Source organism: Bacillus rossius, chromosome 1 (genome assembly GCF_032445375.1).
Source record: "Bacillus rossius redtenbacheri isolate Brsri chromosome 1, Brsri_v3, whole genome shotgun sequence".
NCBI lineage: Eukaryota > Metazoa > Arthropoda > Insecta > Phasmatodea > Bacillidae > Bacillus > Bacillus rossius.
The window spans coordinates 104,862-127,527 of NC_086330.1; the positions used below are offsets into that span (position 1 = coordinate 104,862).

Consider the following 22,666-nt stretch of genomic DNA (forward strand, 5'->3'; position numbering starts at 1 on the left):
TGGCTGGCATCGGTCTGCACGAACACTGGTTCGTCCGGCACCAGCCGCGACAGGGTGTGGTAGTTGCGGAGCTGTTGTTTTACCTCGCCCAGGGCCTGGTCGGCGGCCTGGGTCCACCGGAATTTGTGCTTTGGTGAAAGCAGGTTGTTCATGGGCACGGTAATCGAGGCGAAGTGGGGAACAAATGACCTCAACCAATTCAAAAGCCCCATGAGTTTCTGGAGCTGCTTCCGTGTCTTGGGTGCCTGCTTGCCCTCAATAATGGACAGTTGTTTGGGCAGCGGGCGGCAACCCTCTGTGTCCACAATATGGCCCAGAAACTCGATCTCCTCCGCCCCAATGTGGCACTTCCTCGGGGCGCACGTCAGCCCATGCCTGGCGAGCCGCTCAAACACCAAGGCCAGATGGTGTGCGTGTTCCTCCCACGAACATGACCAGATGATCACATCGTCCAGGTAGGCTTGGGCAAACTTGCCGATGTAGCCATCCAGGACACGGACCATCATGGTCTGAAAGGTCGCAGGAGCATCCATCAGGCCGAACGGCATCGCACAGAACTGGAAGCGCCTGCCATCTGGGGCGGTAAAGGCTGTTTTGGGGCGGTCGGCGGGGCATACTGGCACTTGCCAGTACCCCGACTTGAGGTCAAGCTTTGAAAATATGGTGGCTTTCCCCAAGCCAGCGAGGGCATCCGTGATGTTGATTAATGGTGGTGGTGCCGGAATGGTGAGGTGATTTATTGCTTTGAAATTTACGCAAAATCTCAGCGTTCCATCTTTCTTGGTGGCCATTATGATACGACTATTATAAGGTGAATTACTAGGTTCTATGACGCCACTCGCCAGCATCTCCTCGATTTGCGCCTGTATGGCATCCTGTTCACGGGGTCCGAACCCGAACACTTTCTGGAACGGAGGGGTATGGGGCACCAGGGGTATGCAATGCTCTATAATTGTAGTCCTCTGTAACTGGTCCGCAGCTGCTAACACTTGCGAATGAGCCCTTATCACCTCGTCGATGTCGACGTGGTGCTCGGCTGGAACTCCGTGGGTCAGCTCATCCAAACCTACAACTGTGCTAGGTGGGGATGGAATAGGCCGGTGGATACCATAGACAGTCCAGCGGCCGCGGGTACAAAAGTGCAAGCGCCCGGCACGGACTTCGATTGTAGCATCGACCTGTGCCAGCCAGGGGGCTCCCAGGATAAGCTCCTCTCGTAGCTCATGCAGCACTATGGCGTCCGTTTGGCTAACATGGTCCCTTATGTGGATTTTTACCTGGGCGCGCCCAGACGTGGGCGCGCAAGCTACCCTGGTGGCCAGCAGGACTGTCCCAGCCTCAGCTGTCACGTCAGCACCGGTGACGAGGTGGGCGGCAATATAGCTGTGGCTGGCAGCAGTGTCCACCAGCGCATCCAGTTCCCGGCCGTCCACCCGGACAGGTATGCGCAGTAGACTGCTTTCCTCGGGACCCATGCGCCCGAGCCGGGACAGCGTGTCCTCTAGCCCTGCATCTACTGTCGAGGCCCCCAGCGATGTAGGGCGAGCAGCAGAGCTCACCGAAGACTCGGGGCACGGCCCGTTGGGTAACGCTGACCGCCCCCGCCGACGTCAGGTGGGCGGGGCGGTAGCTCACTGGAACCCGCAGCTGCTGGCGGGGACGCCGATGACGTGGGGCGAGCGGTAGAACTCACCGAAGACTCGGGGCACGGCCCATCGGGCCAACGCTGCCCGCCCCCGCCGACGTCAGGTGGGCGGGGCGGTAGATCACTGGCGCCCGCAGCTGCTGGCGAGGACGCCGATGACGTGGGGCGAGCGGTAGAGCTCGCCGAAGACTCGGGGCACGGCCCGTCGGGCCAACGCTGACCGCCCTCGCCGACGTCAGGTGGGCGGGGCGGTAGATCACTGGCGCCCGCATCTGCTGGCGGGGACACCGATGATGTGGGGTGAGCGGTAGAGCTCGCCGAAGACTCGGGGCACGGCCCGTCGGACCAACACTGACCGCCCCCGCCGACGTCAGGTGGGCGGGGCAGTAGATCACTGGCGCCCGCAGCTGCTGGCTGGGACGCCGATGACGTGGGGCGAGTGGTAGAGCTCGCCGAAGACTCGGGGCACGGCCTGTCGGGCCGGCTTTGACCGCCCCCACCGACGTCAGGTGGGCGGGGCGGTAGACCACTGGCGCCCGCAGCTGCTGGCGGGGACGCCGATGACGTGGGGCGAGCGGTAGAGCTCGCCGAAGACTGGGGCACGGCCTGTCGGGCCGGCGCGGACCGCCCCCGCCGACGTTAGGTAGGTGGGACGGCGTGGCTGGTTGGAGTTTCGGAGAGCGGGGCCCAGCTGTCTCATCGCCCTCACCTAGGTGTTTCCCGATGGTATTGTGTCACCTCCGTTTCCCCCTTCTCCGGCGGCCTTGACGGGGCATTCACAGTGCCAGTGGTACATTTCTGTTGGACAGTACCTGCAGCGGAGAGGCCGCTCTTCGCGGGCTGTCGGGCCTCCGCGTCGCTCCCCTCGGTCGGCCTGCCGCCAGGTCAGCCGTGACTGGCCCTGTGGCTCAAGGTTGCGTCCCCGCGACCCCGGCGACTGGGCGGATCTGTCCGGCGGTGCTGGCGGGCCAGTGTACCGCACCACCGCTCCAGCATCTTCTGGTGACAGCACCGCCGGGGTGGGGTTGGGCCTCCACTGCCTCGAGGTCTCTGTTGCACTCTGTATGGCCTGGATGTCTCTCTCTGTTTCTCTCGCCATGGCTAGGAAATCGTCCATGCTTCTTCCCGCGGCATTACGCATGAAAGGTCGTAATTCCGGTGACAGTAGCTCCACAATCACTGGCAGTATCTCGGCGACTGAGCCGCTTGTCGTCAGACGTCGGTGGAGGCGTAGCTTTTGATAAATAAAGCCTTCCACGCTTTCCCCGGCCCGCTGTGTTTGACAGTACAGCTGATACCGACAGCTGGCACGGGAACGCGCGTCATCAAAATGGGATTCGAACCGGGTAACGAATTCGGTCCAAGACATCCGGTATTCGCCTGCCATCGCCCACCAGGCTTGGGCACTGTCCCGGAGCTGTCCACTAACTCTGTCCGTTAACTCGTCCTCAGGCACCGCGTGTAATGATAGTCTGTCCCAGCATGCTTGCAGAAATGCATGCGGATCTTCATGTGCTTGCCCCGTGAATACAGGCAGTGACACCGCCACGCTTGCATTTCGCGGTACCGGTTCCGGTTGTGCCTCCCCATGGCGCCGCACACCGTCGTTACAGGCTGCGCATAGAAATAGTCTGTCCCTGAAATTCGAGAATTCGCATGCAGTCGTGCAAATCCGGTGTCTGACAGTGCCGCACACATAGCACCGCGCCGTCTCGCCTGGTCGCCCGGGACAGCCTACCATCGTGCACGTCACGCGCTCCCTTATCACGGCCCGCTCTGTGCCATGGTTATATATTTCCGTTTTTACAGTCTTTTCCTTAGGGGTACACGAGCACCATAGTGTAGTGCCCTCCCCTCGCAAGCTGCCCTCTCCATGTGGCTTATGACACACCTGGCAGACCCCGTCCATATTCACGCGCACAGGTGTGTAGCATTCCGCGACCTGCGCGGCTGACCGGCCCGAGCGGCGGACCGGGACGTCAGGTGACGGGGAACAGACAGGCATGGCCCACCTCCCCCCCTCCACTGTCGGAGGTCCCGTTTCCGCACGCTCTTCGTCCCGCGGAAGTTGACCTGGCAGCGCGGTGATCTTGAATGGTCCGACTCGGCTGTACTCGTCGTCGCTCGGCTGGACTCGGCTCCCGCTCGACCCGAAGGGCGCAATTCTCCTGCGCTCATCCAGCGCGATCCCTTGAAGGGGAAAAGGGGGAAGAGCGAACTCACTCGCGCGGCCGAATGAAACCCGATACCTGTGTGACGTGCTCTTATCGCTTGACGGCGCAATTTCACACTATTTTGGCGCGTCGGCTTCCGCTCCCGCGCCGCTCTTGTCCACGCTCGACTCCCTGCAGCATTCTCGCGGCTCCCGAAAGTTTTGAAAATCCTCACTTTTCATGTCCATTTCTATGTAATAGCTCATGGTCAGCCACACTAGTTGGGCGCCATTTTGACGACGTTAGGGCCGTTCCCGTGGTTCGGAGTCGCTGCCCAGCTGCTCCGGTAGAGAGGGTACGTGCCACGTGGCAAGGGAACTACCCTAACTTAGGTGAAATAAAAGAGTGTTTTACGTTAAGGTGTGTTTAATGCACACGTCACACACTGTACATGGGCTGTCACGGCTCCCCTCTGTGACAGTCCATCAGGGCGAGGCCCGGCTCCACGCAACTTGAGCGCGACACGACACTACCAGTGACCTGACTGGCGGTGACACAACAGTGACGCGACTGACAGTGGCGTGGATGACGGTGACGTGACTGGCAGTGAGGCGAATGACGATGACACGAAAGACTGATGTAACTGACAATGCGAACGACTGTGACGTGACTGACGGTGATGTGACTGACGGTGATGTGACTGACGGTGACGTGACTGACAGTGACGCGAATGACGATGACACGAAAGACTATGACGTAACTGCCGACGCGAACGACGGTGACGTGACCTTCGCGACCGCGCTCTCTCATGCCACTTCGGCGACTGACTCCACCCACGCTCCGCGACGTCTCAGCGGCCTCCCCCCTTTCCGTGCACCACATGAATCTCACCTCTTCCCTTCGTGTGCGAGTGCGTGGAGCCACATGGTCACAGGTGGGGAGACGCGACTCAGTCGCCCGGGAAACACATCTACCGGAACACAACAAGACAAATAGATATTCACACCCTCACATAATTACATAAACAAAACCTTTGTTACACTTTTGCGCACGGGCGCCGGCGCACACGCAAGCCTGAAGCAGCAACAGGCAATAATGGCCTCAGCGAGCCGGAGGAGCACTTGGGACGACATCAATACATTACCCTTAACATACACTACATCGTACTATCATCTGTAATTACTCAAATATAAGTAACTGTGACGTGTTAACTGTGTCAAACGCAGTTGTAATAGTCATAGACAAGCACACACGTTCGCGCCACAGTAGGAACCACTGGTTATGTTTATGTTTGTGGGTTTGTTCTGGATATTGCTTCAGCACATTGTTTCTTGCTTAAATTAAGGCTCTAGGCCACGATGAGAATTAAGGGCGTTTATTAAACACTGTGCCCGGAGGGGGCTAACACTTGTACTCTACGATGCACATTTCTTATCACATGTTAATTTAAGGGGATGGCTTGATGAGCTTACTCCATGAATTATTATCGATTGTTTGTATCAGGTGCAGTTCCATTACAAAATTTATACCCTGGGAGTACTTGCTTATCTACTCCGTGTTTGACCCAGGTTGAGTTTGCGAGAAGTGCGTTCCACCAGTGGGAGCTAATACTGGCGGGTCGTGGCCGGGCTTAATGGCCAACTGTCGGTACGACGTCAGTACTATGTTGCATTAAGGTACTTGTGCTACACAGTGACATCGTCCGACCGAAGGCCACCCTAAAGCCCGACCTGCAACCCCCAGTATCCGACCTCGCTAACAAAACGCACCCCTAGCCATGGCCCACCCGAGTCAGGCGAGCACGGGAACAAAAGGTAGAATTAAAGACCATGCCCTTATTAACCAGCCACCGCGATCCCTGTGCATTATAAATTAAACATAATTTAATGGTAACATCACTTTTAATTAAAAGCCCCGTCCAAGGAAAGTGCGACGTAGGAGTGCCCGGGTCACTCACGTGTGAATTTATATTAATACATTTGTGAGTGCTACCCTTGCAGCCTTCAACCTAAATTAAATAGAGTAGTGTGTGACGTAATTATGACCTCACTATTTTAAGTGTACAACTCGCCACTGGAGCAGTAACAAGTGACGAACAGTCTCCAGTGTGATACATTATTCAAACTTAAATAATGTAAACTTGTTAAATCCAATTCCTAAAAAGAATCTGTGTATTAGGTTAATTTTTATTATTTAGTGTATAAATTAAGAGCCACTTTCAATACCTTATTAATTTAATAATTTCCGAATAACGGAACTTTAGAAACTTTGGCGCGAGAGGACGCGGAGCCCTCCCCTCGCGTCAAGGCCAGACGCCAATACCGAGCGACTCGCGGACCGGGGCGGACGTGCATTACACGGGGAGTCCTTAACTTTTGTCTTCACTTTCCGTTACCCGACCTCTGTGAAAGGCCCGGGGAGTACCTGACGGGGGCTACGGGCGTCGCGATGCTCTTGCTGTCCGGAGGGGCGCCAGGCTAGCGGGCTGCTAGGCCGTTGATGTTGGGTCATGGGTACTCTGCCCCGCGTGCCCCGCCAGGTACACGGCTTGAATCTAACCTGAATGGTTCTCCCTTGGTTGTGAAGGCCGCTCGGCCATGTGGAGGATGGGAGATTACGGAAAATGATTGTATACGAGTTGTTGAGGAGACATTTAATTTGGGAGTTTCACCGGGGGTCCATGTGGGTACACAATACGCTCTACAAGTCCGCTCCGCGATTCAGTCCCGCTACAAAAATTCTCACCAACACTTGGCAACGTCTAGTGGTTACACAATTAACAAGAAAAATACACAACACTACGTGACACTGTAATGGTTACCGCGGCAGTCTCGCGGGACGTGGGTCGATGCTCGCTGGAGACGGCCAGCGCCGAAAGTTAACAGGTGCAGGGGGGGCTCGATGAGCGTGCTCCTAAGTTCGGCGAAACACTTACGTGAGTGATACGATACGAAGTGCGGTATCACGATGAAGACAGTCGGGATAGGCCCGGTTCCGCAAAATACGCGCCGAGTCGACGTGGGCAGCGATGAATTAATAAAATTATTAAAATTTGAAGGTGTGGTACAGAATAAAAATAATCAATGAAACTAACTTGAATGCTGCCCACGGACACACGTCTGTTCCCGGCGCGGAGTGATTGGAGACTGCCGAACATGGCCGCCTCGCAAGGAAGAGAAACTTTCTCTTCTTTGTGAGTCGGCACCAAAAACTTATAATAATTTAATTGGTTATATGATGAGTAAAAAACATACTCCATGTTCTTGATTAAAACTTTGCACCTGGTAAATATTTGCCTAAGGCTTGACAATTATTTTAATTGATTTATTAATTGAAAAAGCGGCACCAAGTTGGCGACTGTAAATTTAACTACAAATTGTCTCAATGTGCACTGTTTGGGTTTGAATTCCCCTAGTTTGGCTAGACCACTATCATAGGCCAATTAATCAAGGCCAGTAGCCGCTGTGGCTAGTAACGAGGGTTGTTTTCTGTTCCGTGCGAGACGCGCACGCACGGAGTTTCAACGACGCACTTGCTCACTGCATGTGATTACTTAAGTTCGTCCTAATGCCTCGTTTGGGAATTGTTTTCCGTAGTCGAGCCCCTGGGTTTAGTGTCCTATTGTTTAATTCAGTTAATTGAGGTCACGCCCGGGGCACTTTCTTGACTCAATCCGGCTGGGCAAGGGGCGCGCTCTGAAAACGGGATACAGTACTGGCGGTGCGGAGCACTAGCTTAACGGCCATGGTCGGTACGACGTCACACTGAATTCACTACTGGTAATTATAGTCACTCTTCAAATTCTTTTCGTAATTAACTCCACGTGTGCACCTGGTCCTTTTACGGTGTAGGGCCTATCCCAGTCGCTTAATCGCAAACTCCCCGCACAAAGCATTATGCGGGGCAGTGCAGCATACGGCACGGGCCGACTCCCGCCACCAAAGACTTTTGGGTAATCGCCGAGTGGACAGGCACCGGCAACAACGACGTAGAGACTTGCCGTCACCCGCGGTCTCGGGATCGAGACCCGGGGCTGTCCTAGTTGTTTTCAGTGGCTCTAATGGAAATCTCCAGCGTGCGCCAGGTTAATTCGAGGATTAACCGAGGTGGTCGTGGGTTTTTGCCCCTGCGTGTTCCACTAGGATCGACGGCTGTTGATGGTGGGAGGGAGTCCCTGCTTTTAATACACACTGGCCCTAAACAGAATAGAGGACTGTTTCCTAATTGTTCAGGAGGTGTTACCGAAATGAAGAAACTGTATTTTGGTGCTGGTTTTTTTAATTTCGCATCTTATAGTGTGGATGGGGACACAAGTTACACAATTACACTTGACAAAAATACATTGGCACTACACACACTCGCACTGATAATTAATTACGTGTTACATTGCGGCACTTGCAAACAAGATCCCTACATTGGTTTGTGGGTCGACGAAGAGTTTGGGTGGATTAACTGCCACTCCCGTGATGAACTGGAATATTTCGTGCCTTGGCTCTCCTGTATGAGTCGCGGGCCCACGAAGATAATATTAAGGGGTAAAGTCTTTAAGCTTGCAGTCGGCAATTGTATGCTCGACGAATTACGTTAATTTCTGTTCACGGGAGTCGGCCCGGACCATAAGGTGACTGCGTCACGAACTGTTGTTCCGCGACGAGCAAAAATTAAGGCGGCCGGGTTAAGCCCTCCAACGGAAAATGGCACGGGGCACGCGGGGAGAGGAAAAGAGGTTTTAGTGATTTATGATATTTACCAGTATGAAGAATCAGGAGTACAAACGTTAAAGTCTCCCTGCGGGATCACACGTCTGCCCCGGCCCGGAAGTAAAACTCTACTGCCGCTTTGTGCCGGCTTCGGAGGGGAGGAAGTGTCATGACGCGCCGAACTTTCTAATGTGCCGTTATTCCAATTTTATAATTATAATTAGTTCATTATTATTTCTAGAACCCTTGTATCTTAATGACATCTGTCTGAATTAGTTGGCAGAAGGCCTATAATAATAATACATAATAAAATTAAGATTAATTATATTTGAAAATAAAAAGTCAAGCTGGAGACTGTCTGTCACATGTTGACTACTCCAGTGGCTATTTGAAAGTAAAAACAGGGAGGTAAATAAGGTTGATTAACAATGTGGTTAATTATTGGTGGAAGACCGCAAGGGACGTTCCGGACATTTATTAATTGCGGTTTCCCACGGGGAAAACCGCTGCACCCCTATGACGCACTTTCACAATTAAGGGTTGTTCTGTTAATTAAAAATCGCTTAATTACTCACAGCAATTTATCATGCATGAGAACTGTTTGGTGGTTAGCATATGGACGTAATCTGTGAAGGCATTCACCGGCATCGACGGCTCGCTTGACTCACGTGACATGGGCTAGGGGTGCGTTCCGTTAGCGGGGTTTAATACTGGCAGGTGGAGGCCAGGCTTTATGGCCTTCGGAAGGACGACGACAGACTTGTAGTAAATTTCATAGTGAGCCGCGGTCCACAGAGGTGGACCCGGTAGTCGCCATTTGCAATTTTCGGGATTGGCCACCTCTAATCGAACTCCCCCCCAACCTCGACTGGCGTGAGGATTTAATAACAGTGACGGCGCGTAAGAGCACCCAGTGTCAACTTAGTGTAATTTGTGTAGGGAAAATCAATGTGAATTGTGTAACTGTAAATGCAAGTGTAATTGTCGATTTCAATTAAACGTCCACTCCGCACACTCCGTGCGCGATGTGTATACGACAGTGCAAACCGAACCAGTGCATGTTATTTTGTGAACTCCCCTAATCCAGCCAGGAATCAGCGTGCTATGCTGTGTAGGGCCAGTAACGTATCAATAGCAAGGGCCCCCTTCAACCACCACCACCACCGACGGTCCTAGCAGGCCACACAGGGGCATTCGCACCCAACGACCCAACTCTTGGTTAGCCACAGAGCTAGCCTGGCATCCTCCCGGATACAATTTCACTAAAAAAAACAGCCTTCCCGCTAGGAACCACGCTGGATCTCGAACACGAGAACCCAGACGGCGGCATTTGGCGCCCAACATAGGGCTCGAACCCACGACCTTGAGATTAAGAGTCTCGTGCTCTACCAACTGAGCTAGCCGGGCGCCCTCCCGGATACAATTTCACTAAAAAACAGCCTTCCCGCTAGGAACCATGCCGGATCTCGAACACGAGAACCTGGACAACAGCAGTAGCACTATGAGTTATTATGTTGAGGGTCTTGTGTTCAGCAATTTGTGTTCACTGTATCGGGTCCTAGAGTATCAAACCGCAACCATGAGCACCTAGTAGTTAACTAGTTTTGTCCAGCAACCAGAATTGTGGTTAGTAGAACATTTGCTACAGAAGAAATCCCACAATGGTCGAGCAGAGCGGCTGCCTTCCATGCTCCATTCCGTGACACGTGCTTTATAGTGCACACTCAAGTATCCATCATTATATCTACAGGTGTTCAGTGTCAAGTGTTAATTACTTGTTATGTTAGTGTACTTGTTCCGTGCAACAGGATTACTGTAAAGTGCTATGTTACAGGATTTTGTTCAGCTATGTACTGTAGCAAGGTTCAAACCATGCTAACTGCTATTATTTTTGTAGCAGCAAACCACGGTCTGATTACCATCTTTGCCTTGCTGGGTGGATCTTTAGGTTTCACCAGTTTATTAGAAATGAACAAAAACAAAGTGTGATTCCGTCTGAAATATAATTACTCCATACTGAGGAAACTTATAACAGATACAAGAAAATATTAACGTACAATATTAATTACATTCTTAAACAGCTCTTAGGTATATTCAAAAAAAAATTATTGGCCGGCCGTACATGGAATTATCAAAGGTTTCATTTACTAAAAAATACATAAACCAATAAAAAAAACACATATGTTTAAACGATCCCAGGATATATACTTAAAGTCCAGAAATTATGTTTATCTAATTAACTGCATCTGACGACGTAATTTAAAGAAAGTTCAGAAAAGGGTCAAAAGATACAGAAGCACCAGAGGTCGGGGCTTCGTTTCCCGGAGATGATGCCAGGGCGCTTGTGTCCTGTTGTGGAAGGGAGATGAAAATACCAATTCGGCGTCCGGCTCTCGGACCCTGTCTGGAACAGTCCGAATCAAAACTGATCAGAACTTGTACACAGACAGTATACGGGGCAGAAAATGCCCGGAAAAGTTAAGGGGAGGTTGGGGAAAGTCGCGGATCGTCACTCACCAGACAGGGGAGTTGGCTTCTATTTACAGATGCGTCGCCAGCCAGGAAGTGGATCCCGCGAATACGCGGCTGGGCGCAGTTGATTTATTCATTTCAAAAAAAAAATTTAAAGAAAAATAACTATTACTCTTGTACTAAGCAGACGGACTAAACTACTTCAAAAAAAGATTATAGGGATAGCATCCCTTATTTAGGCGACTACATAGTCGGTTGCGGCCGGATGGATGTCTTGCAGTGTCTCGTCGACTCGCCGATAATTGCGAAATGGTCCGTCTACAGTCGCGACGCGAAGTGTCCCGCGGAGAACCGCGTCTCGTAATTAAAAGTAAATCTTCAATCAAAAGTGGAGGGGAGGAGGATGGGAGTCCGGACCGAAAGGTCCCGAAGTTCCCCGAGTGGGCGTCATAAAAAAACTCTGACTGATGTCTCGAAGTTGTTAGCACTGGCCGACTTTAGCGCTACCTGTTGAGAGGTGTGTGAAATAAAAAGAATCGACTCGCCCAAGGCGTCTGCTTAAACCAAGGGTTAAAAGGACAGTCAGGTGCTACGCTCTGGCGGCCTACAGGATAAGTTGGCTGGGCAGTTCGCGAATTTGCCGCTAGGTGTTGCGGGGTGGTCCATCTTGGCACACACATTTTTTATGCAAGGCGTCCTTGGAGACGGTCGCTGTCTGCTGGGGTTTCTGACCGGTCATTGTCCTTAGACAAATTCTTAGAACCGAGAGAGGAGGGGGGTGAACAAAAGTGCAACGACGCTGAGAATGAGCGTCCATGACGTGCTTTTCGAGGAGAGAACCTAATACGTATTCGTGACAGTAAAGGCTATGGTCAGCTCGCCTCTGAGAAATGGTAACAGCTCGTCCAGAGCTGCTGTAGGCGGTTTTAGTCATGAAGTGAAGTAATGTTACAGGCCTGGGACGTGCCTGTAAGCAAGGGAAATTTCAAACTGGCTGCCAGCAAAGTATTAGATCTGCAAAATATCAGATACGTCTCTGGGAAAGGTGCTTCAGACTACTGGCACAAAGTTTAACTTAGGAGAGTACACCAGCCTAACAAAGTGTAAATCGCCCTTTAGTAACCAAATTATAGAGCAAATAAAATTTCCAAAAATATTTTTAAATTATATAAAATTAAAAAAAAAAAACGTATCGAAATTCCTAATTTCCAGCACAGTACAGTATTTTGTATCATATCCCCATGTCTCGAATCCGCTTATCACGAGTATCTAGTAGGAATTAGTTTGCTCCAGCGAACAGTATCGCGTTGAGTAGTAACAGTTGCTATAGAATAAATCCTGAAAGGGTTGAATATACTGGTTGCCTTCTGCACTTCATTATGTGAAGCATGTCAACGAGTCCCCGACTCTGTGCAGGGGAAATGAACTATTCCGCACGTTTAATATACAGTTGTCGTAGTCACGGATATCACCCCAGTGATTCTGGTTGCGTCTTATTCTCAGGTGGGGTTCAGGCCTCCTGGCGGGGGAAATTATAACTACCCTTACTACAATGACAGTTCGACAGTTTGAATGCAAGTATTTATTGAGCCCTTCACACAGACTATTTACATGGGCGGTCCGCTGTGCAACACCCATACCTACGCGACGTGAGGCTCGGCTGCACATGTTTGGGTGGGCAGGCGCCGAGTGCGGGCAGCCTCCCGTGGTCTCGTGTGCGTACGTTAACGATCCCTCGATGACCCCCTTTTAAATGATAGGGGTGGAAAAGGTAAATTTGAATGCCAGCGCCTGAGACATAGAGCCCGCCTCTCTGCGGTAAGAGGGTGTCCGTTTATACGGGCAATGTCTAGTCATGAGAGAAAACCTGATATAGAATTAAACTATTTACAATGACATCTTGAAGCATAACACATGTGGTCGCGAAATACTCCCCAGACTCGATCTCACCCGTCATTGCCCTGCGACTCTCATCTCTGTACACGTCTGCCTCGGCCAGCCGCCAGACTCCGACTGCTTCCCCTGCCGCGCGTCGCGCCTCTGCGCCACTCCTGAATCCCCCCCTGCGACACGTGCAGCGCTCGGAGAGATTCCAAGTGTTGGCCTCGGCTGTATCACCCGGTGAACAAAGTTACATAATTATTTCTCAAAGTTTTTAGAAAAACATATAATCATTACTAATACAAAAGAATACATAAAAATATAAACCATTACACATTAAATAAATAAGTATATTCTTAATACTAAATTACACACTATCACACTGCGCGGGGCAGGGGTGGCTCAGGGTACTGACGATGCATAACGGCCTGAAGGAGCTGGGGAGTCACTTCGGGTCGACGTCACAGTGCATGTGCTCATTAAAACATACCTACAAAATCGCTTATTATTCCATAGAATTAGCAGCATCCTGCGGGTCTGTAGCAACCTGGGGTAACTTTGTCTTACTACACAATTTACGGGTTGATGTCACATCCTAGTATAGTATAGTATAGTAGTTTTATTGTCCAAGTCTACTACAAAAATATACAATTATATTGTACATGTAGTATAGGACTCGTCAAGAATATTAAACATTATGAATACACATTTAAGTACAATCATATACACATAAACCAAAATAATAGTAAAATAACAAATAATGTACATCATATAATAATAATCATAATAATAATAGAAGTCACACAGCCTAATGGCTCCGTTGACGCCGTCCCCGCTACCTCCTATGATTTTTACGTGATTTTTGCTTGGGTTAGAGATCTCAGGGAGGGTTCGGCCTTGTGGCTAGAGGTAGGGGTTATTGCAGTAGGGCCCCCCGAGCTGTTATGGCCATTCGGGACGCCTGAAGGATAACACAAAGTTTCTGGAAGATATTTTATGAATTTATTACGGCACAGCCCTATACATGGTGCTGCCCGTTCTGGCCGTAACGGTTTTCCCCACGCGACTAGTCACACGCGCAGCTCTCTTCCTCAGTGGCACCTTACGATTTTAATGCGCGTGAGGGGCGGACTTGTGCACGTGATGCGACAGTTACAAAAATACACTCTAACATGACGAACGATATCTTGACGAACAAAACACTTCACTATTACTTAACACTTAATAAACTGGGCTAGTGGCACATAAGCCCGTGTCTCCGGCGACTCTACGTGATACCTAGATGTGTCCCAGGGACTGATTCGTTAGTACATTTGATGGCACGATACAGTGCAGCGGTGATACCTAAACTCTAACATGACAGATTACACTTTGATGAGCAAACATTTAACTACTACATAACACTTAATAAACTGGGCTAGTGGCACGTAGGCCCATCCTGACCGGGGCCCGGCGTCTGCGGGTGGGGCGCCTATCCCTACTGTCCGGTGCTTCCTCCGCGTCCTCGGGCTCGTCCACGGACACACGGAACGTGGCGTCCGCCAGGCTGAGGTCCAGCGGCCACTGTGGCTCGTCGTCCTCCTCCTCAAAGACCTCTTCCCCCTCCTCGTCAGGAAACCAGACCAACGGACTCTCCACCTCCGCGGGGACGTGCGGAACTGTGGCCAGCGGCACCGGGGACCTGATTGGGGTGTCCCGGAGGTCGGGTTCGGTGCATTCAGGTGCCTGATCGTGGCTACCCCCCTCTGGGTCGCCCGTGTGCGTGTCCCCCCCCCCCCGGGTGGTGAGCTCAGGTTCTACTCCTTCCCGCGGTGTATCTGTTGCCTCCTGTAGTGTGGGGGATGATGAAGAGGGGGTCGTTGGGCCTACTCTGACCCCGTGCGCGACTAAGCGCAGGTCATCCCGGTGCACTTTAGCGGGTCGCCCCCTTGGCGTCCGGACCGCATAGGAAGAGGAGCCCGTCCTACACAGGACCTCCCGCTGCTCCGACCATCGGGGCGCTAGCCCCGCACAAAAGTTACGCGCCCCGGACGACAAGTGGTGCTGCCTGACGTACACCAGCTGACCCTGCTGGATCTGAGGTGGGGGGTGACTACTCATGGGCATGTGGGCCTGTTGTTGTCTGGCATGCTCCCTCCCCTCCACGCAATTGGGGCGCACCATCATGCCCATGGCGACGTCGGCCACCCTGCTTTCCCCAGGCAACGCCAAGTTTTTCCCGTACAGGAGCTCGGCAGGGGAATGACCGGTGACGGCGTTGGTGCGACGCCGAAGACAATAAAACAGTTTCGGCAGGTTGACGTCCCACTTGGAGTGGTCGTCCCCCAACCTTAGCTGCAGCTGCGCCTTGACCTCCTGGTTTCTCCTCTCAGTGGGGTTGGCCTGGGGATGGTAAATGGGGGTGGTGTGGTGGTCGAGACCCCATCGGCGACAGTCAGCTCTCCAGTGCCTCCCGCTGAACTGACAACCGTTGTCCGTCAACAGCACGCGCGCGAAACCATACCGCGGGAATATTTCGTGGTCCAGCAGAGCGGCTATGGTTCCGGCACGCACGTTGGACACCGGGAAGGCCTCGACCCACCAGGTGAAATGTCAGTGATGACGACCAAGAACCTCTTTCCCCGGGTGGTCCGCGGGTAGGGTCCCATTATGTCCAGGGCCAGGGTGTGAAACGGGTCGCGGGGCCGGCGGGGACGCTGCTGTTCTACTCCGTCAGACTGCCTCGTCTTCCTCTGCTGGCACTGCTGGCAGCGCCGCACCAGGTCCTGTACGTCCTGCATCACCCCCGGCCAATGGAAGGTCTTATGGACGTCTAACTGTGTCTGGTGCGCACCTGGGTGTCCCACCAGCTCGTGCGTGTGGTGGAAGCCCATGACCAGCTCACGGGCACCGAGCGGCATATGAAGGCGCCAGGTGTCCATGGCCCCTGGTACCCGGGTCTCCAACACCCCGTCTATGCACCTGTGGTAGGGGTGAGCCTGCTCCCCACATGACTGCACTTCGGCCTGTGTGGGGTCGTCTGTCCGCTGGGCCTGTTTCAGGAATTCCACTAATTCGCTCAGGGTCTCCACAGGCAAGATGTTGGGATGGTCGGGGGCCCTTGGGATGTGAAACAAGGTTGCGGGCGCCTTTCCCGGAGTGACTGGCGGCACGACTCCCTCTGGCGGCAACAGCCCCTCCCAGTCCTGGTCATCCTGAAAGGTGTTGTGTGGGTCGGAATGGCACGACAGCTCGTCGGCGAACTGGTTGTCCCGTCCAGGGACATGCTCGACCGCGAAGTCGAAGTTCTGGAGCATCAGAGCCCACCTCGTGAACTTCGACTTGCGGCCCTGGGCGGAGTCCAGCCAGCGGAGATACTGGCTGTCCATCCACAGCATGAACCGGCGGCCCTCCAGGTGGTGGCGGTAGCGGCGCATAACCCAAACGACGGCCATGCACTCTTGCTCGTTCACATGGTACCACCGTTCGGGCTGGGCGAACTTGGCGCTGGCGTACTCCACCACCCGGCGCACGTCTTTGTCTCCCATCTGGTACAGGACGGCCCCCATCCCCTCCTGACTGGCGTCTGTCTGAAGGAACAGGGGAAGGTCAGGCTCAAGACAGGCGAGCTGTTGGCACTCGCGAAACTGCCGTTTTACCGCGTCCAGGGCGGCGTCCGCCTCGCTGGTCCACTGAAACCGGAGCTTGGGTGACAACAAGTCCGTCATCGGGGCTGTGATGCTGGCGAAATGCGGAATGAAAGAGCGCAGCCAGTTGAGAAGGCCCATCAACTTCTGCAGCTGCTTGCGGGTTCGTGGGGCGGGGCTTTGGCAGAGGGCGGCAACCCTCCGTGTCCACTATGTGCCCCAAGTACTCCAGCTCAGCCGCGCCCACGTGGCATTTCTGGGGGGCACACGTGAGGCCGTGTCTGGCCAGCCGCTCAAGGACCAGGCCGAGGTGCCGGGCGTGGTCCTCCCATGACCGTGACCAAATGATGACGTCATCCAAGTACGCGGCGGCGAACTCGCCTGCGTACCCGTCTAACACACGCACCATCATGGCCTGGAAGGTAGCGGGGGCGTCCATCAGCCCGAACAGCATGGCACAGAACTGGAAACGTCGGCCGTCAGGGGCAGTGAACGCGGTCTTCGGGCGGTGCTTTGGACGTACGGGCACCTGCCAGTACCTGTACTTGATGTCAAGGGACGTGAAGATGCGGGCGTCGCCCAGCCCTGCCAAAGCTGATAAGTGGTGGTGGGGCGGGTATGGGTACTGAATTGACTGGTTTGAAATTAACACAGAAACGCATGGAGCCATCTTTTTTGTTCGCCATGACAATCTGGCAGTTGTATGGCGACTCACTGGGCTCGATGACTCCATCGCGTAGCATTTCTGTGATCTGGGTCTGGATGACATGCCTCTCAGTGGGTCCGAACCCGTACGGCTTTACGAACTTGGGTTGGTGAGGTCGGGTGGGGATGGTGTGTTCCGTGGTTGTGGTACGGCGGAGCATGTCCGTGGCTGCAAACACCTGTGACTGTTGGGACAGGACACTGTTTATAAGCTCTACATGGGCAAGTTGTTTGGGGCCGAAGCCCGGCCATGCCTCTCCACCTCCACCTCCTAGGTCTGAACCCGTTAGGGTATAGCCAGGAGCACTAACTTTTCTTCTTTTCATCCAGATGACAGCCGGTGTTTCGCTGGGCATCTGGATGTTGGCCTCAGATGTTCTTTGTACCGATTTTGAAATGGTTTTCACCATTCTCTTGCCTCGACCTTAAACAACTTATCCATTCTGTTCACCGCCGTGCCAGCAGCCAGAATAAAGCTTTGTCAGTTTATAAATTCCGTTTCCTCTTGCGTCCACGCATAAGATTTGTTGCACGACGGTGGATGTTAAAAACACTGCATGTCAAGCCACGTGGGATCTCACGCATGTTCCTGCATTGGGACGGTTGCCTGTACCCAGTGCAGACCCATAACGCGGGCACTGATCCCACCGCCTTTCTTTGGGTTTTCGATCTTTTCCATCTTGACTTGTCCTTAGTAAAAACTCTCTTCCTTGCCTTCCTGCTGCGTCCGCAGCCTCTTTCCAACTCCTGCTTACTGATTCCCTTCCTGTCACTCTTGTTCCGTCTTCTGTTGTAAAATCCATGATGTCACGTCTGATAAAATCCTTATTCAGGGGTGTTAAACCCTGAATAGGTCTTCTGTAGTAAAAATAGTCATTGGTGGTAATCTGACTATGAATGTCTCTTCCGGTTCGTGTTGTGATTTGGCTTGCCTTGCTGAAGGACTCTCTACAACCTTTTAACGAGCTTGTATCCATTAAAAGGCCGTGTATGATCGAACACGAATCGACCATAGGTCCTTTCAGCTTGCCTTTTGAGTTCTAGGAAATCGATGTCCATTCCTAGTCTTGAGAAGTTAACCTGTAACAGCTCCTTCAACTGTTCGATCTCCAGAGGGATGTTGTTTCTTGCCAGCATATGCCTATCTACTGCATCCATGTTTGGGAAGTTGATCTTGTCTCCTCCTTCCATGCTGCGAAGTACCACAGCAATGGCAGCCTTCTGGATCTTGGGCTCATCGAGCCGTGACATTCGCAGATCATATTCAAACTTGGCATACATTTCTGCTGGATTTATACTTGGTCCATCCACTTGGTGTATCTCTGGGAGTTCTTCCAGTTGAACCGCTGGCACAGCATTAATCTCATAGTCCAGTAGTTCTTGTTGTCTTTTCTGGAACAATATTAGTTCCCTTTGCTTTGGATCTGTTTCATCCAGTTCTGCTAAGCGTTTGGCATATTCATGTTTAGTTCTCCGTTGTTGGTCACGGATTATTTTTTGTACAGGTTCAGCATTTCTGCCCTCCCTGACGAAACAAACAGGTTTCCAAGTGATGGCCATATTTTGTTAATACATGTTTCACTCCCCATGGTGTTCTATGACTTGTCCTTCAGTTGCCATCCATGCATCGAATTGTTCCAATCTTTTGCTGATTTCATGCACGTATTCTCGCCAGATGTTAAAGCTATTTTTCTGTAGCATGTGATCGAAGTTTGCCATACTTAGGTCTGCCAGTTCCGGGTGTCCCGCATATCTCTCCCTGATATCTCGTGTTTTGGAGCATTCATTCAGAACATGTGTTACTGTATCTGGAACTTCACATGTTGCACATAGTTCGTCCTCTACCAGATTCATTGAATACAGTTTTTGCTTGAAGTTCCCATGTCCTGTTAAATATTGGGTAACATAGTGATCTGGCTTGATCCATGTTTGCTTAAGTCATTTCCGGATACCAGGGAAGAGAATATACGAGTATCTCCCCTTTCCTGACTGGTCCCAACGTTTTTGCCATTCGTCTAGTGTTATTTGTCTGGCAATCCATCTGTCCTCCTCAGTGACCACCTCCCGCGCAGCAAGCAGTGCTAGTTCACCTCTTTCCTTTATCTTCAGGTCGATCGGGATCTCCCCCGCAATTACCTGTAGTGCTTCAGTTGAAGTTGTCCTGTACGCCTTTGTTATTGTTAACAATGCTGCTCTTTGCGAGCTCAGTGCGGTTCTTTTGTTATGTTCTTTGCCGACTTCCGCGTACCAGACTGCTGCCGCGTAACAGATGACGCCAAGGAAGACTCCAGTATATATCGTTTTTAGTGTATCGTACACTAGACCCCAGTTGGCAGGTGCTACGGCTCTTAGTGCATGAAACAGCTCCATTGCTTTGTTACTTGCATTGGCTATGTGACTCCCAAAGCGGGCACGTGCATCTATGGTGACTCCAAGATATTTGAGCGCAGTGACAGCCTTGACTGGTCTTCCTTTGTAGCGGACTATTGGTGGTCTTGATGTGCTAAGTTTGCCCTTTAGCATTATTGCTTCCATTTTGTGAGGAGCAATTCGCAGTTTGCATTTGTCTGCCCATGTACTGACGATCGCAAGGGCTTCTTCGGCCTTTTCTTCGAGCATTCTTCTGGATGTACTGGGTATTATAAGCAATCCATCATCAGCGTACCCGTACATTGTGCAGCCTTCAGGTAGTTCTTGCTGCAATAGTTCGTCAAATAGAACATTCCATAGGAGTGGACCCAGGACAGATCCCTGGGGACACCCCTTAGTAAGTTGCTTTTGGTGTTCCGCTTGTCCCACTGTACACAGACAAACTCTATTTTCAAAGAATGCTCGTATGCTCTTGTAGATATTCTGTGGGCACTTAAGTTCTCTTAACCTCCACAGAATCTGTGGCCACCATGCATTATCGAAGGCCCCCGCAATGTCAATAGTGACAGCCAGTACATACTGCTTTCCACAGGTATTTATTTCCTTGACCACATCCAGAATTGCCAATTCTGTACTTCGTCCTTTCCTGAATCCATATTGCTTGTCACAGATGCCGTGCTCAAACTCCAGGAAGTCCACAAGCCTCTGCGATAGTAAGCGTTCGTATATTTTGCCAATTAATGGGAGCATCGTTAGCGGACGATACGAGCCTAAAGACCCGGGATCTTTGCCTTTGCCCTTATGCTGTACATGGGCAGCGGGCACACCCATTCTCAGGTCCGCGAGCGTGATGGGTGTCCCCTGTTCAGCAGGTGGCCGATAGCCCAGGCTGTAAACCGTGTGCCGCTTGTGATGACCAACGTGTAGTCTCCCCTCCCTGACCACAGTGGCGTCCTCCTGCGCTAGCCAAGGCAGTCCTAGGATTAGTGTCTCCCATAGCCCCTCTACTACTAGTGCTGTTGTGTGGCTGACATGGTCCCTGATGGAGAGGATGATGTTCGTGCGACCGACAATACGAGCTGTTGCCCCCTTCGTCACAAACTGTACCTCCTCCGCACCTGAGTCAATGTCCCGTATGCTCGAGCACTGAGCCGACACATACATGTGGCGGGCGGCCGTGTCGACAAGGGCATGCACTGGCTGTCCATCCATCCTGACGGGAATCCTGAGTAAATAACCAGCCCCAGTTCCCAACTGCCCTAATTGGAACGACTCACCGCACTGCTCCAGGGGCGCTGCCGCTGCCGTCAGGTGGTCCGCAGGTGCTTCCGGTGTCGCCAGGGCCACCTGGTGTCCGGTGCGGCTCGCCGACAACCCGGTGCGGGCCGCTGACGAGTCGGGTGAGCCGCGCCCATCCCTCCTGACGGGGCGTGCCGGTGTGTCAGCGGACACCGCAAGTGCTGCCGGTGTCGCCGGGGCCACTTGGTGTTCGGTGCGTCTCGCCGACGACCTGGTGCGGGCCGCTGACGAGTCGGGTGAGCGGCGCCCGTCCTCACAGGGCGCGCCGGGGTGACAGTGGAGGCCGGGCTAGGGTTCCAGGGACAGTGGCCAGCCATGGCACTACCCCCTAGCGGGCGTTTCCCGACGTGGGGCCGCCCGCCCCGCGGGCTTGCCAGATAGCTGCCCGCATGAGACAGACATCGTGCCAGTGGTACCGCTCCTCGCGGCAGTACTTACAGCGCGGGGCCCCCTGGTTTGGTGGCCCAATGGTTTCACTGGTTGCGGCGCGTCGAGACGGCTGCTCCCCCTGTTGCCTCGGCACTGGCACCACATACAGTACCAGAGCCCTGGAGTCCTCGGGTGCCGCTAACGTCGGTGGTGACGCTCCTGGCCGTCGGGTAGATGGCTCGCGGTCGCGGCGAACGATTTGCACGTCGCGCTCCACCTTGTTCGCCAACCGCACGAAAATCTCCAGTCCCCTGTCGATGGCGGCCCTAAGGAATGGCCGCAGTTCGGGCAGCATCAGCTGGACGACTACCGCTAGCATAATGCTGTCGTCCTCTCCTTCTGCCAGCCATCGGTGGAGCCATGCCTTGGACCTGATGAAGGCTTCCGCGCTCTCCCCTGCCTCCTGAGGCCGGCAGAACAGTGATTGTTGCCACCGGGCCCGGGCACGGGCATCGTTGAAACATTCCTCCAGTCCGTTAGTGAAGTCGCCCCACTCCATGCTGTATTCTCCGGCTGTGGCCCACCAGTCCAGGGCACAACCCCTCAGCTGATCGCACACCTTCTCCGTACACTCATCTGTAGGAACCGAGTATCGGGCCAGCCTGTCCCAGCATGTCCGTAGGAACTTTGCGGGGTCCTCATGCTCCTGCCCTCCGAACTCTGGTAGTTTGAGAGTGCCGCCGGGGCGCGGTGCGATAGGAGGCGCAGGCATCGCTGACAGTCTGTCCAGCGCGAGCTCGCACGCACGGCACATGAACAGCCCATTCCTAAAGTAGAGGAACTCCCGGGACTCGGTGCACGAGCGGTGCCTCACGGTGCCGCACTGATTGCAGAACGCCACCTCATCGGGCCGCAGATGACACCCCCTCGGGCCGCACTTAAATGCAGACGTCGGCCCTGGTTTTCCATCGTCAATGTCCGTTTTGGGCTTCTTCTCCATGTCGCAGGTACAGGTGGCGAAAGTCCCTGCCGCGGCATGATTTACCGGAAAGCCTGGCAGAAGGCATGCATGGCATACCCCTTCCATGTCTATGCTCACAGCTCCGTCCCGGCTCATGTTCATGCGCGTAGCAGCGATGCAGCTGCACCACCCGATCCCGGTGTGAGGCGCGCGACTTCCGCTCCCACAGCAGTTATCGCGCCTGGCACGTAACTTGATGCGCGCCTTTATCGCGCCTGGCGCGTAAGTCGACGCGCGCCTATCACCAGGTGCCCGCTCCTTTGGCCGTCTACGCGTCGCGTCCGTTTCTGCGCGATTCCTTTGTTCCTACACGAGCCCTTACTGGTACACTAATTTTGAAGCACAGTGAATTTAGAAGATTTGAAAGTTATTTAAAAAGAAAGACACACCAGTCGGGTGCCATTTTGACGCCGTCCCCGCTACCT

At 53.0% G+C, this 22,666-nt stretch overlaps 1 non-coding gene across 1 annotated transcript; it reads right to left on the bottom strand.

Moving 5' to 3' along the window:
* Window positions 1-9,832: 9,832 nt before the first annotated feature.
* On the bottom strand, window positions 9,833-9,905 carry Trnak-cuu (transfer RNA lysine (anticodon CUU)). Its single transcript has one exon. It is a non-coding gene; the product is annotated as a tRNA-Lys (tRNA).
* Window positions 9,906-22,666: the final 12,761 nt, after the last annotated feature.